This window comes from Pan troglodytes, chromosome 1, assembly GCF_028858775.2.
Source record: "Pan troglodytes isolate AG18354 chromosome 1, NHGRI_mPanTro3-v2.0_pri, whole genome shotgun sequence".
In the NCBI taxonomy this organism is placed as follows: domain Eukaryota; kingdom Metazoa; phylum Chordata; class Mammalia; order Primates; family Hominidae; genus Pan; species Pan troglodytes.
The window spans coordinates 162810945-162824477 of NC_072398.2; the positions used below are offsets into that span (position 1 = coordinate 162810945).

General features: G+C 42.6%; 1 protein-coding gene across 5 annotated transcripts in view; it reads left to right on the plus strand.

The window, feature by feature from the left end:
• WLS (Wnt ligand secretion mediator) overlaps positions 1-13533 on the plus strand; it is a 134353-nt gene that overhangs the window by 55197 nt on the left and 65623 nt on the right. The window lies entirely within an intron of this gene.

Here is a 13533-nt window from a genome sequence, read left to right on the forward strand (position 1 = left end):
GAGGTTGAGATAGGAGGACTGCTTGGGCCCAGAAGGTTGCGCCACTGCCCTCCTGCCTGGTTGAGATTCTGTCTCTAAATAAATAAATAAGAGTGAGTAGTTATTATTCTTGGACTTGAATAGAAAGGAGGAATTGTGTTCCAGAGAGAGCATAGAAGCCCAGAAGCATAGGTGGCAGGGCTGAGTGTTCAGAAAAAGGACCCCGTCCGTGGATGTTAGCCACAGGCCTTTCATTACTTCCGGACAGTGGTTATTAACTTCAGGTCAAGGACTTTAACCTTGGGAGACAAATATGTATAGACCCCATTTGCACATTTAGTATTCATATTTCAATGGAAGCCCTGAAGCTCACCCATGGAATTCAGAGGTTTATGAATCCCGATGAGGGTACGCCCCATGAGTACAAAAATGCATGCTGATCAGCACTGAAGCAATTGGAGAAAGTCCTAAAATAGAAGATGTGGAAAATTCTTAGCATCCTTAGGAGAATGTGCCCACAGGCATGATTTAATTATATTTGACTATAAACATAGCAACATGTAAATTAAAATATTTTGAAATGGAAGAATATTAAGATGGGAGCAGAGGTGTATGGGAGACAACCTCTTGGAGTGGAAGAGTGGTAAGAAAAGATCAGGACAAGAGTTAGCAATGGGAACATTCTTTTGGATGAAGGTAACTCAGCAAAGGCATTAGGTATAGAGAAGGAAACGTTGATTATGCATCTCCTATGCAGGCTCAATGCTAGATGTTCAAGGTTAAATCTCTACTGTCCTCTGTGAGGCTGTTACTGGAGAAAAAGTTTTAAATTTAAACAAGTATGAAATTATGGAAGTTAAGTGACTTCTTCAAAGTGATTTCTAGGTGAGAAAGTGAGGACTAAGACCATATTTTTCTATCATGAAATGCTCTGAAATAACATGTGCAAAGGACGGTAAGCCCATTTGTTGGGCTGTAGAAAAGTGTCCATATTAGAGAAAAAAGATGAGCTGCTGAAAGACAGAGGGGCTGGTAGGTGAGTTGCCTTGATGACCAGCTAAGAAATTTGGAGTTTGTTCCTTAAGAAAAGGAATTGAACATCACGTCTCTAGTGCTGAAATAAAATGTGGAATTCAGGATTTGAGACTCGTAGCTTGTCCTTTGAATTATACAGCGGCTGAAAATCGTGTTTCTTTTTTTGCCATCTGGACTTCTCACTTGGTGGTTTTCCCAACGGGAGGGCATCTGTGAACCTTTTAATGGGAGAAGTCGTCAAGCTGGGTTAGGGCTGTGCTCCCAGGGCTGGCTTCCGAGGCAGGTAAAATCTGACTCCCTTTTGCTTTTCAGCTACAGACACAGCCATTGCTGCCACCACCAGCTGGGTGACTCGGAATCTAGGGGTTGCCAGTAATTGTGGGTTTAAGTCACAGAGGAAAAAGATAAGAGGAGAGCCAGGCTGGTTTTTCCACAATTAAATGTTGCCTCTCAGGCTTCTCTGTTGGCAGGAATCCAAGAGGTCAGGAACCACCAGCCATATTATTTTTGTCCCTGGCTGCCTGCTCTCATTTGTATCCCCTCCTCATTCATGGGAACGAAGAAAAGGTGGGTTGGAAATAAAAAAGCTTGTTCTAGCCTACTTTTTCCTTTACGAAACTTGTCAGAAACAAAGCTTTCCTGTGAAACAGACGGGATCCCTTCTAGTAGCTGGCTTTTCCTGCAAGCGTTTTCTGTCTCTTCTTTTCTTTCTGCTGGCAGCACAAATGTATTTTCCGGGTTAGGGGTGTTACCATTGTTGAAATCTACTTTTCTCCTTGTATAGTCATGCTGGTATGTGGTGTTACTTCTCAAGCACTGCCCTGTAGTCTGGTTCTCTGGTATTTTTGTATTTGTTAATTGTTTAACTCTTCCATTAGTCAAACTCAAGTTGTTATCCTTTGTCACTCAAACTCCATTATAAGTGCCCCGAGGACAGGCATGGTTTTATAGTTCTTTGTTTTGGCCTCAGTGCCTTAATATAGAAGGCAGTAAACAGCTGGGGGTGTTTTAGATTTCTACATTCATGAAATATTAGAACTAGAAAGGATCTTAGTAAGCCTATGATCCAACTGTAGTATTTCATGAAATAATACATTATGTAAAGTGACTTACTCAAATTGTATGGCTAAATAGTGGCCTTTTTAGAGCAAGAAGCGGGTCTCCTAACTTTCCTACCCCCATGACTGAGAGACATAAGGGGAAAGTACTTGAGCTGCTGAGTCAGGCAAACCTGGGTTCTCATTTTGCCTCCCTCTCACGTTGGTAGCATGGCCATGGGCCTCAGTTTCCTCACTTTGAAATTGCCTGTGCTGGTTTCCATCTGGCTGGCATCTGCATGGGTGAAAATGTCTACACATAGTAGGCAGTAAAAAATGTGAGCTCTTAGGAATCATTGTTTTATTTCTTTTAAAAATACTTCATTTATAAGAAAACATATTTCTGAGATCTTTTCAGCATCAGAAAATGGTGCCCGATTGCTCTTGGTGAGAAGAACTTTGGAGGGAGAACAGGCCAGTAGGCCTCTTTGATGGAGACTCAGCCTAGAATGAGCTAGAAATAGAAATTAGTTCCACCTACAGGACATAAAGCTCATGGATGTAATGCCTTTTCCTTTTCCCAGTTGTCCCTCCATATAAGGGAGTTTGGGTTGATTAACTCAGCAGTTAGTAACACAGCCCTTATCTTACTCACACTCAGAAGAGGATGTGGAGTAGTGGAGGAGGTCACCAGGCCAACAGGCCCAACTTGCTTCCTACATGATAGGAACATCAATGGTCATAAACCATTTGATGAGATAGGAGAAGCCAAGGGCTGAGGGAGGAGATGGCATTCGGGGCAGGTGTGTGGCGTGATGCATGTAGAGACCAACGCAACAGTGCTAGCATGACCTGAAAGGAAAGAGAAATGATTTTAAGGGAAAGGCTGAGGGCGATGGCTGGAGAAGAAGAGCAGAAAGGGAGTCCAGCTTAACACTCTTGTGTTGTGGGTGGCTTTTAATGAGGGAGGAGCAGCAGAGTTCTTCCGCGGCTCCACCAAGGGTTATGGTTTTCCATTATGCTTCCCATTCTCTCACACACACATATGCTTCATCCACCTTCTTTATAGTATTATGAATCTGTCCATTATCTGGAACCCCGGGTGGCAGTAGAATATTGTCCCACTGTCTCCTGGAGCCCAACTCGAGGAATGTCCTGGCTGATTGATCAAGGGAAGGACCTTATCTTCAAATAGAACCCCAAAGCTGAGTGCAATAATTCCCCACATAAGCCGTATGAAACAAATACTCCGTGTGAATAACACTGGCCTGACTCCAGCAATAACACAGCTGTTGAAACAGCTTAGTCACCAGGGCGATGGAGGTATGCAGTGAGGGAATGTTGGGGTGCCATGATCTGACATTTAGCTGGCTGGCAGCAGCGCTGAGAGCCAACATGGAGCTGCGGGAGAGCTGCAGAGAGAATCTGCTACCCGTCCACAGGCATTATTCCCTTGTTTCTTTTGAAGCCCAACCATAATCCCTTCCCTGGGCAAGGCAGACTGAGGAGGAAAACGGAAAACATTTTAGGACTGAAGGGAGGGAAAGAAATGGTTTGCTTCTTTTAGACACCTGGTTTCTGCCCCTTAATGATGCATGTTTATTTCCTGGATAACTTTTTTTTAAATGCCCCAGGCTAGGCAGAGTATAATTTAGATATGGCAAAGGGGGAAAAAACTCATTTATTTATCTTGCCTAGAAAAACGTCATGACTCTTCTTAGCTTACTTGTGTCCAGGGGATGTATGAAGAAGTCAGCAGGGAAAGTCCTGGCCCTGCTGCCTAATATTGCCTGAATCTCTGTAGCAGTTCATCTGCCAGAGCTCTTGTCTGAAGGACTCTGGGTAGATCTGGGCAAAATACTTAGCTGGTTTTGTCAGGATTTTGGGAGGACTAATAAACTGCCATGGAGCGACCCCATCCCTCTTCCAGCTCTTTGAAGAACTGACCTGTGTGTTTTCTCTTTATCCTGGACTCCCTCTGCACTGTTTGTTTTGGAAGTTGTTAAGTTAAATTAGCCATCCCTTTCCTTTCCTGGTTACTGTATGACAATGCAGCTGTCAGTCTGTGAACTCTGCCATCATCTATTTTTAGACACAGTGTGAATGAAGCTCTCTTCTCTAATTGCATTCAGAGAGAGAGAGAGAGAGGGGCACGCAGGTAGATTTTCACAACGATCAAATCAGCTATTCTAAATGCTCTGTGTACTGACAGTGTCCTGGAGAGAAAGCAAAGAAACCCACTGTGTGTTTTCCTCACTTGGCTGTCAGGTTTGTTTTCTTTCCACATGGATGTTGATGATGGTCAAATAGGAAAGTGCTGTTGCCACATTTGCTTTCCAGTGTTTTAACACTTGCTAACTTAGATGGTTCTGAGTTCTCTAGCTTTGTTAGCGAAAGATTGGTTCATCATTGGGTTCAGATTCTTTGGTAAACAAATTCCTTAGAAAATATCCTCCTGGCAGTATTTTCCACAAGGTTAAATCGTCTTAAGCACACTGAGAACTGTGTTAGCAGTGGGCCTCAGTTTCCTTAGGATGTCTCTTTGTCTACCTGCCCCCCCATCCCAGTCCGTCTTCCGCACAGCTGCCAGAATCTCCTCCTTTGCTTTAACATCCTCTAATCAAAATGCTGCAGCACTCAGGGCAAGCTTCTTCCCTTTGTCATCAGACCCTTCCTGTTCTCTAGCCTTCCCTGTTCCCTCCAGTCCCTCTCACATTCCCTGCCATATTGAATTAGTTGCTTTCCCTGACTGCACCCTGCTATTTTGTGCTTATGTGACTTTTTATACATGGGGCTTCCTCTGCCTGTAATGCCTTTTCCTATCTCGCTGCCTAGTGAACTCCTATTCTGCAATTCATTGGTAAATATCACCTCTTCTCAATAGGGTGAGCCAGAAGATTGTGTCTTCTGTGCTACAATTCTTGACCTACTCAGAACTCTTGATCTTTTTGTGCTGACTGTATACTTCATATATACTTCTAATGCAGTACAAACTGCATGGAATTATACTTATTTATATACCTGCCTTCACCACTTTACTGTAAACAATTTGAGGGCAATGACTTTGCCTTATATGCCTTTTTATCCCTACTCTTTTTTTTATAGAAGAAGTTTAATTGTTTCACTCTTTATAGACATATATAAACATACATTTTTATGTTTATATACATGTATATAGTTCCAAATCCTATTTCTATATAAGATTTGTATTTATTTATATATAGGATTTGGAAATTCTCTGAGTATTTTTTTTTAAATTATACTTTAAGTTCTGGGATACATGTGCAGAATGTGCAGGTTTGTTACATAGGTATACATATGCCATGGTGGTTTGCTGTACCCATCAACCCGTCATCTACATTAGGTATTTCTCCTAATACTATCCCTCCCCCATCCTCCCACCCCTCAACAGGCCCGGGTGTGATGTTCCCCTCCCTGTGTCCATGTGTTCTCATTGTTCAACTCCCACTTATGAGTGAGAACATGTGGTATTTGGTTTTCTGTTCTTGTGTTAGTTTGCTGAGAATGATGGTTTCCAGCTTCATCCATGTCCCTAAAAAGGACATGAACTCATCTTTTTTATGGCTGCATAGTATTCCATGGTGTATATGTGGCACATTTTCTTTATCCAGTCTATCATTGTTGGACATTTGAGTTGGTTCCAAGTCTTTGCTATTGTGAATAGTGCCACAATAAACATACATGTGCATGTGTCTTTATAGTAGAATGATTTGTAATCCTTTGGGTATATACCCAGTAATGGGATTGCTGGTTCAAATGGTATTTCTGGTTCTAGATCCTTGAGGAATCGCCACACTGTCTTCTACAATGGTTGAACTAATTTACACTCCTACCAACAGTGTAAAAGTGTTCCTATTTCTCCACATCCTCTCCAGCATCTGTTGTCTCCTGACTTTTCAATGATCACCATTCTAACTGGCATGAGATGGTATCTCACTGTGGTTTTGATTTGCATTTCTCTGATGACCAGTGATGATGAGCTTTTTTTCACATGTTTGTTGGCTGCATTAGAGTCTTCTTTTGAGAAGTGGCTGTTCATATCCTTCACCCACTTTTTGATGGGGTTTTTTGTTTTTTTTCTTGTAAATTTAAATTCCTTGTAGATTCTGGTTATTAGCCCTTTGCCAGATGGATAGACTGCAAAAATTTTCTCCCATTCTGTAGGTTGCCTATTTACTCTGATGATAGTTTCTTTTGCTGTGCAGAAGCTGTTTAGTTTAATTAGATCCCATTTGTCAATTTTGGCTTTTGTTGCCATTGCTTTTGGTGTTTTAGTCATGAAGTCTTTGCCCATGCCTATGTCCTGAATGGTATTGCCTAGGTTGTCTTCTAGGGTTTTTATGGTTTTAGGCTTTACATCCAATCTTGTGTGAGGACACCAGAAGGTGCTCAAAAATATTTGGTGGAAACAAAAATAGAGTTGGATGGTCCATCTAGCACCAGGGATTTCAGGGGTGTGTGTGCAGGGGTTTGGGGGAAGTAGAAGTAAAAAGGCAGGCGATGGAGAAAGAAAGTATGAATGTCACCAAAATATAGAGCAAACCACTTGTTTGATGGTAGAGTGACAGGAAATTTAGGTTTGTAAGAGTTATTTGGAGAAAGAAGGATGATAATCATTAATTTGGTAAATATTCAGTGAATATCTATTGTGCAAAGACATGAGTGATATAACTGTGAACAAAACTGAGTCAGTCCCTGGCTTTTAGGAACCCAGCCTAAATAGGAGATGGGTAGGGAGAGAGATGGGGATAAGTAGTCAGGAGAAGCACCATGGAGAATAAGTGTCATAAGTGTCATATTGCTGGGTGAACAAGGTACTGTGGGAGCAAGGGGGGGGTGCCATATTGAGTTTGGGTGAGTAAAAGAAGGCAAGAGTAAATCTGGGGGGAATTCCAGAAGATGAGTAGGAGTCTGGCACGAGCGGGGATGCCAAGCACTGTCTGCAGCCCAGATAAAGAAGCCTTTTGTAATTCACCATCTCAAAGGAGGCATCTCTTCATAAAATTTGGTGTGATTATGGGGACCCTGAGTACAGCAGGTGTAGATAACCTTGAGTACTAGCCTTGAAATAGCAGCCAGCGGCCGAGCGCGGTGGCTCACACCTGTAATCCCAACACTTTGGGAGTCCGAGGCGGGTGGATCACCTGAGGTTGGGAGTTCAAGACCAGCCTGACCAACATGGAGAAACCCCGTCTCTACTAAAAATACAAAAAAATTAGCCGGGCATGGTGGCCCATGCTTGTAATCCCAGTTACTCAGGAGGCTGAGGCAGAAGAATCACTTGAACCCAGGAGGCGAAGGTTGCAGTGAGTGGAGATCGTGCCATTGCGCTCCAGCCTGGGCAACAAGAGCGAAACTCCATCTCAAAAAAAAAAAAAACAAAAAAAAAACAAAAAAAGAAAAGAAAAAAAGAAATAGTAGCCAGCATTGATTGAGTGCTTACTATATGCCAGGCCTGTGCTGACTGCTTGGCACCCGTTATCTCATTTACTCCTCACAGTGATAGGAGAAGGGCATTACCATTACCATTATTCTCATCTTACAGATAGAGACATTTAGTGACTCCCAACATTGCATAGGCACCAAGTAGCTAAGGTGGGCTGTGGTCCCAGCCTGTCTGTCTCCAAAGCTGAGCTCTTACTCATCTTCCAAGGCTGGAGAGAGGAGAGGGGCTGTATTTGAAGTGGCCAACCTAGGTAGAAGGGGTAGTGAACGTTCACAGAACTAGAACCTAGGCTGCTACATAACATCTTAGCCAATTATGCCATTTAAGGAGTTTTAATATCACACTGAAGACAATATAAAGGCATTGAAAGTGTTTTAGAAATCATTTCTGTAGCAGGAAGTGTGAAAATTAGGAACAGGGCAGGTGGTTTAGTCATGGAGGCTGGAGATAATGATGGCCTGAACAAGTGGCATATCAGTGAGGAGAGGAGGCTAAATCTGAAAGATACCTAGTAGAGTTGACCAAATTTGGTGGTTTGCATTTCTAAACCATGAAAGAGGAGAGACTGGTGAAAAGTGAACATGCAAATTCAAATATCAAGAGGGAAATCTGAACTGGAGAGGGTGACTTGCATCCCAGGAGCAGATGAAATCCTTCAGGGTGAACGTGTTGAGTTAGATGAGGAAAGAGCTACTCTCCGACCTGGTGAACAATAGATATGGTTTTTTTCTATATTCGGTGGTACTTCAGATTCATTTATTTAAAAATATTGATGTCTCCACTTACTTTTTCAGTGGTATAGCATTTAAGCACTAGTAGCCTTGGCTGCAATAGGGGTAAGTGGATGTTTTCTAACTGCACATCACTTTGAAGAGAACCTAATGTGAGCACCATTCTCCCTTGTCCTCATCATGTTCCATAGACAGATATGTGACTTCAACCAGATGATAATGCATCAGAATACAGCAAGGAACCAGTTTTGCAATGCTTAGAAATATGTTTTCTTACATGTGGAAGATAATTCTCTGCAATTCAAATGCTTGATTTGATGAGGAAAGACGAGAAGCAATGTGAACTAAACTGTTAGGCTGGTTTGCAAAATAATTGTACTCATTCATTTTTATAACCACTCACACCCAGGCCTGTAGGGCATCTTAAGAAAACCACCAGGGCCAAATTTGTAATTAGCTGAGTCCATTTTTGCCAGACCTAACCATGTATAGGACAGGGTTGGTTTTGTTATTTCCTTAATTGAAAGCGTCAAGAAAAATTCAAGCCAGGTCAGAGAGTTTTTTATTGGGGAAGGAATGCTGGCATAAATAACTCCAGATTATATGTCTGCCAGAGGCTGGGAGGAGATTTGTCTCTGTGGCCTCTTTCTGAGGTTACCCAAACAAACTCTGGTGACTGGCAGCTCCCCTATGTAATGTGGGAATGCACACGAGCATTGAAACCTCTTTAATTTTTTTCCCAGGGCAAAGGCCCAGGAAAGTCAAAGTGTCTCTAGGAACCTAAAAGCTTTTGACAACCATATAATCATTCTTGATTTCCTCTGATATATCTTGTCCTCTCCTTTTTACCCTTTTATTCCAGTTAATAGGTCAACAATATAACCCAGCCACCCTGGGACTAGATGGAGAAGGAACTGGTATTGGTTAACAGCCTTAGGGAGTAGTTCCCACTGTTTCCATACTGCAAAGGTGGAAACTGAGACTTATTCAAGGTTGTTCAGGTGGGAAGTCATAAAAGGAGAATTCAAAATCACATCCATTTGGTGCCCAATTTATACACTTTGTACTATCCTGGCTGGGAAATACCTCTTTCAAATATAGAAGGTGTAGAGCTTAGGTGAGAAGCATTCTGATGTCTTCCTCAATTAAGGTTCTAGTGGCCTTTTCATTGCTTTTCCTTCTCCCCACATTCCCACCCCAGGGACCATTCTTACATTACATTAAGCAGCTGCCCTAGATTTCTTGGGGACACTAGACCTCTTTCCTAGCGATTTCTAGCACCCCCCTCCCACCATTTCTGGCTTATAGAAGGTACTTGCTCTCCTCTCTGACTTTCCACTTGCCTGCAGAAAAACTGATTGGCTTTGCTTTTCTCAAGCAGGGCAGGGCAGTATAACTGGTATAGAGACAGACTTCCTAAGGATACAATTAGTTGATGCTTCCCAACATGGAAAGGCATGGCTCTTTCTGTCTGTGACCACACTTTGCAGTCTAGGTCTGCTCCTATGGAATCCTGGAGCATAGGGGAAACTGCCCCCATAACAGGATGGAAATAATAAGTGTAACAAACGACAGTGCCTTTCCACACTTCCCTTCCTCCTCTGAATGAATTCTCCACCCAACTAAAATATGTCTCCAAAGCTATTTGACAAATGTGAAGCTTGGCTAGCCCATAGGACCTATGGGCTTCTATACCAAAGCTGCTGCTATAGTATAGGTATGGAAAACCATGGATTTCAAATCTATAAATGCCCTATGCTGATACCTTACAACTGTACCCCCATGAAACTGATATAACCAGTGTCCTTGTTTTATAGGGAAAGTTCTAATGTAGTGCCAAATGTAGCTTAGCCTTCCTGCCATTCTCCCAGGGAGTTCAAATTGGATTCTTCGCCTTCATTATCTCTGGAGGGTGGAGGGGAAGTATTGCCCACGCAGTATCCCAGGAGTCATGAAACCAGTGTTTTATTAAATGCAACATCATCATTAATGCTGAACTTTATTTCCAAGTCCACTGGAGGCAGAAGAGAAAACAATTCAGGTAACCAGCTTCACAGTTTTACTGTGTTCCTCTGTCCAGTGCTTTCCTGTTTCTGGGTTTTGTGATCTAGGTTTGGATTAGGGATTCATAGTGGGAAGCTCCATGTTCCTGAAACCTGGTAATTATTTTGAATTAAGGATAAGTATAAGAGTTTCACTTCCCTAATAAAATGTCAACAACAATACCTTACCCTTCATGCTTTCTGCTCTGTCTTGAGCATTTTTCATGCAGCAACTAGTGTAATAATCATGAAATTCTAGGCGTTAAGTCTTATCCTAACAGGTAAGGAACCAGGTCTGCTAAGATTGACCTGTGCTACCTCATGTGTGCTATCTGTCTGGGGGTGAGGAGTGATATCACAGTCTAGTAAAGGTCACTTGAACAGGCCATTCTCCCTGTGATTTCTATTTTTTTATGTACATCATAAAAGATGGCAGGATGCTATGAGACTATTGGCTATGAAGCTCTAGGGTCCTGAGTCTGGTATTTCTAGGGTAGGGCTTTCTGAGTTATGGCGTCTTCACCTCATAAACAGGAATAACACCTCTGCTTCAGATTGCACAGGAAGTAAGGAGATGGTAACGTGAAGAGACGGCAGAACATGCTATAATTTTAACAGCCAATAATAGATGGCTTTAGAAAGCTTAGATTAGATAATTCCAGACATTCTTATGAGCCATACTTGCAGCCTCCCAGGAACATTGCCTGTTTCTCTCCTGTAGAAAGGTGGAAAGGTATTTAGTTTGTGTTGAGTGGCTCTTTGACCAAGTATGCTTGATTCAGCTGTTAGCTTCTTTTGAATTCTACTGTGTTTGTTTGTTTTCACCAACAAAGGTAGTAGAGTGCAGTGGGGCCCTTACGTGATCCAGACTTAAGCTCTGCTGTTTACTAGCCATATATTCTTGGGCAATTTATATAACGTCTTCTTCCCAGGATGGATGTGAGGCCTGAAGAAGGCTGGTGCATGTTAGCCTCTGATGAAGGAGAGTTGTTGCTATTATTAAAGACTTAGCATATTCATATTGTGTGACTGCTTTGAGGGGCTTCTTTTATCACAAGTTAGCCAGTTTTCTTTAAGCAATACCAAAAAAGTGATTTTATTTTAAGGCAATTTCAATGACTTTATACAAGTTCCTTAAGATCTGAGGGCATCACTTTACTCATTAATTAAAATAAAATATTCTGTCCACTTCGTGGAATTGTTGGGAACATTAAATGAGGTAATTTAAAGCACAGAAACCACAGGAGCTTAATATGGAGTAATTGTACATTAAAATACTGTGAACAATTTTCATTTTAAACCACATGTTTTAAAATAGTTTTTCCTTTGAGGATCCTCAACAGATTAGAATAACTTTTGAAGCTGGGACCAGGCAAGGAAGCAATCCTATCTAGCCTTGTCTCTGTGAGACACCTGCTCTGAACCAGGCCCACCACAAACATTTGTCTGGCTTGGGGAAACAGTATGAATGAAGGCATGCCTATCATGTGTCTAAATATTTAGAAGTGATAAATCAGGCCAGCAAACTGTTAAGCCAAGTACGTTGCATCCTCTGATGATGAGTTACTTGCATAATGAACAGGATGGCCAGGTTCGAATTGAGGACTCATGGACGACTTGGAATTCTGTGCCAAAATGTGACTGGCCAGGAAGTGTGGGCCCCTACACCCCTTTTCTCCCCACCTCTGGCTCCATCCCATAAAGAGAGGGGCCTTGCGTGCTTCTACATGGACACCCTAACCTCCGAGCTCGAGCTCTGTTCATATCTTCCAACAAATAGCAGCCTTTTCACTCCCACCCCCACCGAACATCCAAGAGTATACAGGTGGTTGTCTAGTTCTTCTTGGGAAGCCAGACCTGGAAAGAGGCCACACAGACCTTGGAAGTAAGATAAGAGTTCAGAGCTGTCTAGGCAGAATGTTCTGGAGTCTGACATCTCGGAGCGTGGTCTAGAAGTGAGGGGGTCTGTAGGCTCTGGGTATATATATCCCCTTCACTTGGGAGTCTTCTTGTCCTATAAAGAAGGGAACAGTTGACAGAGTGGGACCCTTTAAAAGTGTGGGGCCCAAACTTCAAAGGCCCCTCTTGCCTGTGTCTAAGGCTAGTGTTGCTCTGAACCCTATGGCTCCAAGGAGAACAACCTGTGAGTAATTTGTAACCTGTGTGTGAGCTGATGACATTTTTTACAGCTTTTCATATTTATATTCTTGTGTTTCTCCAAGCACCCTTTTCAACACAGTTTAAAGTCCCAATTCCTACTCCCGGCGTTATAAGTAGGATGTACTTTATTGCCTAAGATTTGATTCCATGGGAGCTCTGACTGATTCTTTCTGTTGACCACTGAGGCTACTAAGTGGGGAGAAGTTGTAGCCAGCTTGGTCCCTGACCAAGGGGAGATACCAACTCTGAGCATTGTTTCTGCCAAGCTGGGAGTGGCACAGTTTCTTCTACAGACTCTTGCTCTTCTCCATCTCCAGCCCTGGGTCTACATATTCCCCTGGTGTCCTCAAGTCCAGAGTCTCTCCTTGGATCTTGCACAGATGGGAAGATGTGGGAGAACTGAGGTCCAGCAGTTTTGTGTGCAGACTTTGACCCAGTCACCCCATTGTCAGTGCCATGCTTTGTTCTGCCTTCTGCAACCCCTGGTACTTTCAAATTCTGAGTGGCTTCAGGTTCCTGCAGATATGTTGGCTCACTTTTCTAGAATATCCCCTCTATAGGAGTGTAGGCTGTGGCTGCCAGGAAACCCTACTTCATGTATTTTTTATGTTTTAAAAAAATTTTGAGGCCAGGCACAGTGGCTCACGCCTGTGATCCCAACACTTTGGGAAGCTGAGGCAGGCGGATCACCTGAGGTCAGGAGTTCAAGACCAGCCTGACCACCATGGATAAACCCTGACTCTGCTAAAAATACAAAATTAGCCAGGCATGGTGGTGCACGCCTGTAATCCCAGCTACTCAGGACGCTGAGGCAGGAGAATTGCTTGAACCCGGGAGGCAGAGGTTGCAGTGAGCCGAGATCATGCCATTGCACTCCAGCCTGGGTAACAAGAGCAAAACTCTGTCTTAAAAAAAAAAAAATGAAATCTCTTGTCTGCTCATGTGTCTACAGTTAGTTTTTTCCCCTTGTGATTTAATATCTTTTGCTTTTCTTTTTACTGTCTTTGTCTTTATTTTGTGGAATTTCAGGAGGAAAACACAGTGGCTAATTCACTACGTTTAACTGAGGATAAAAATAGGAA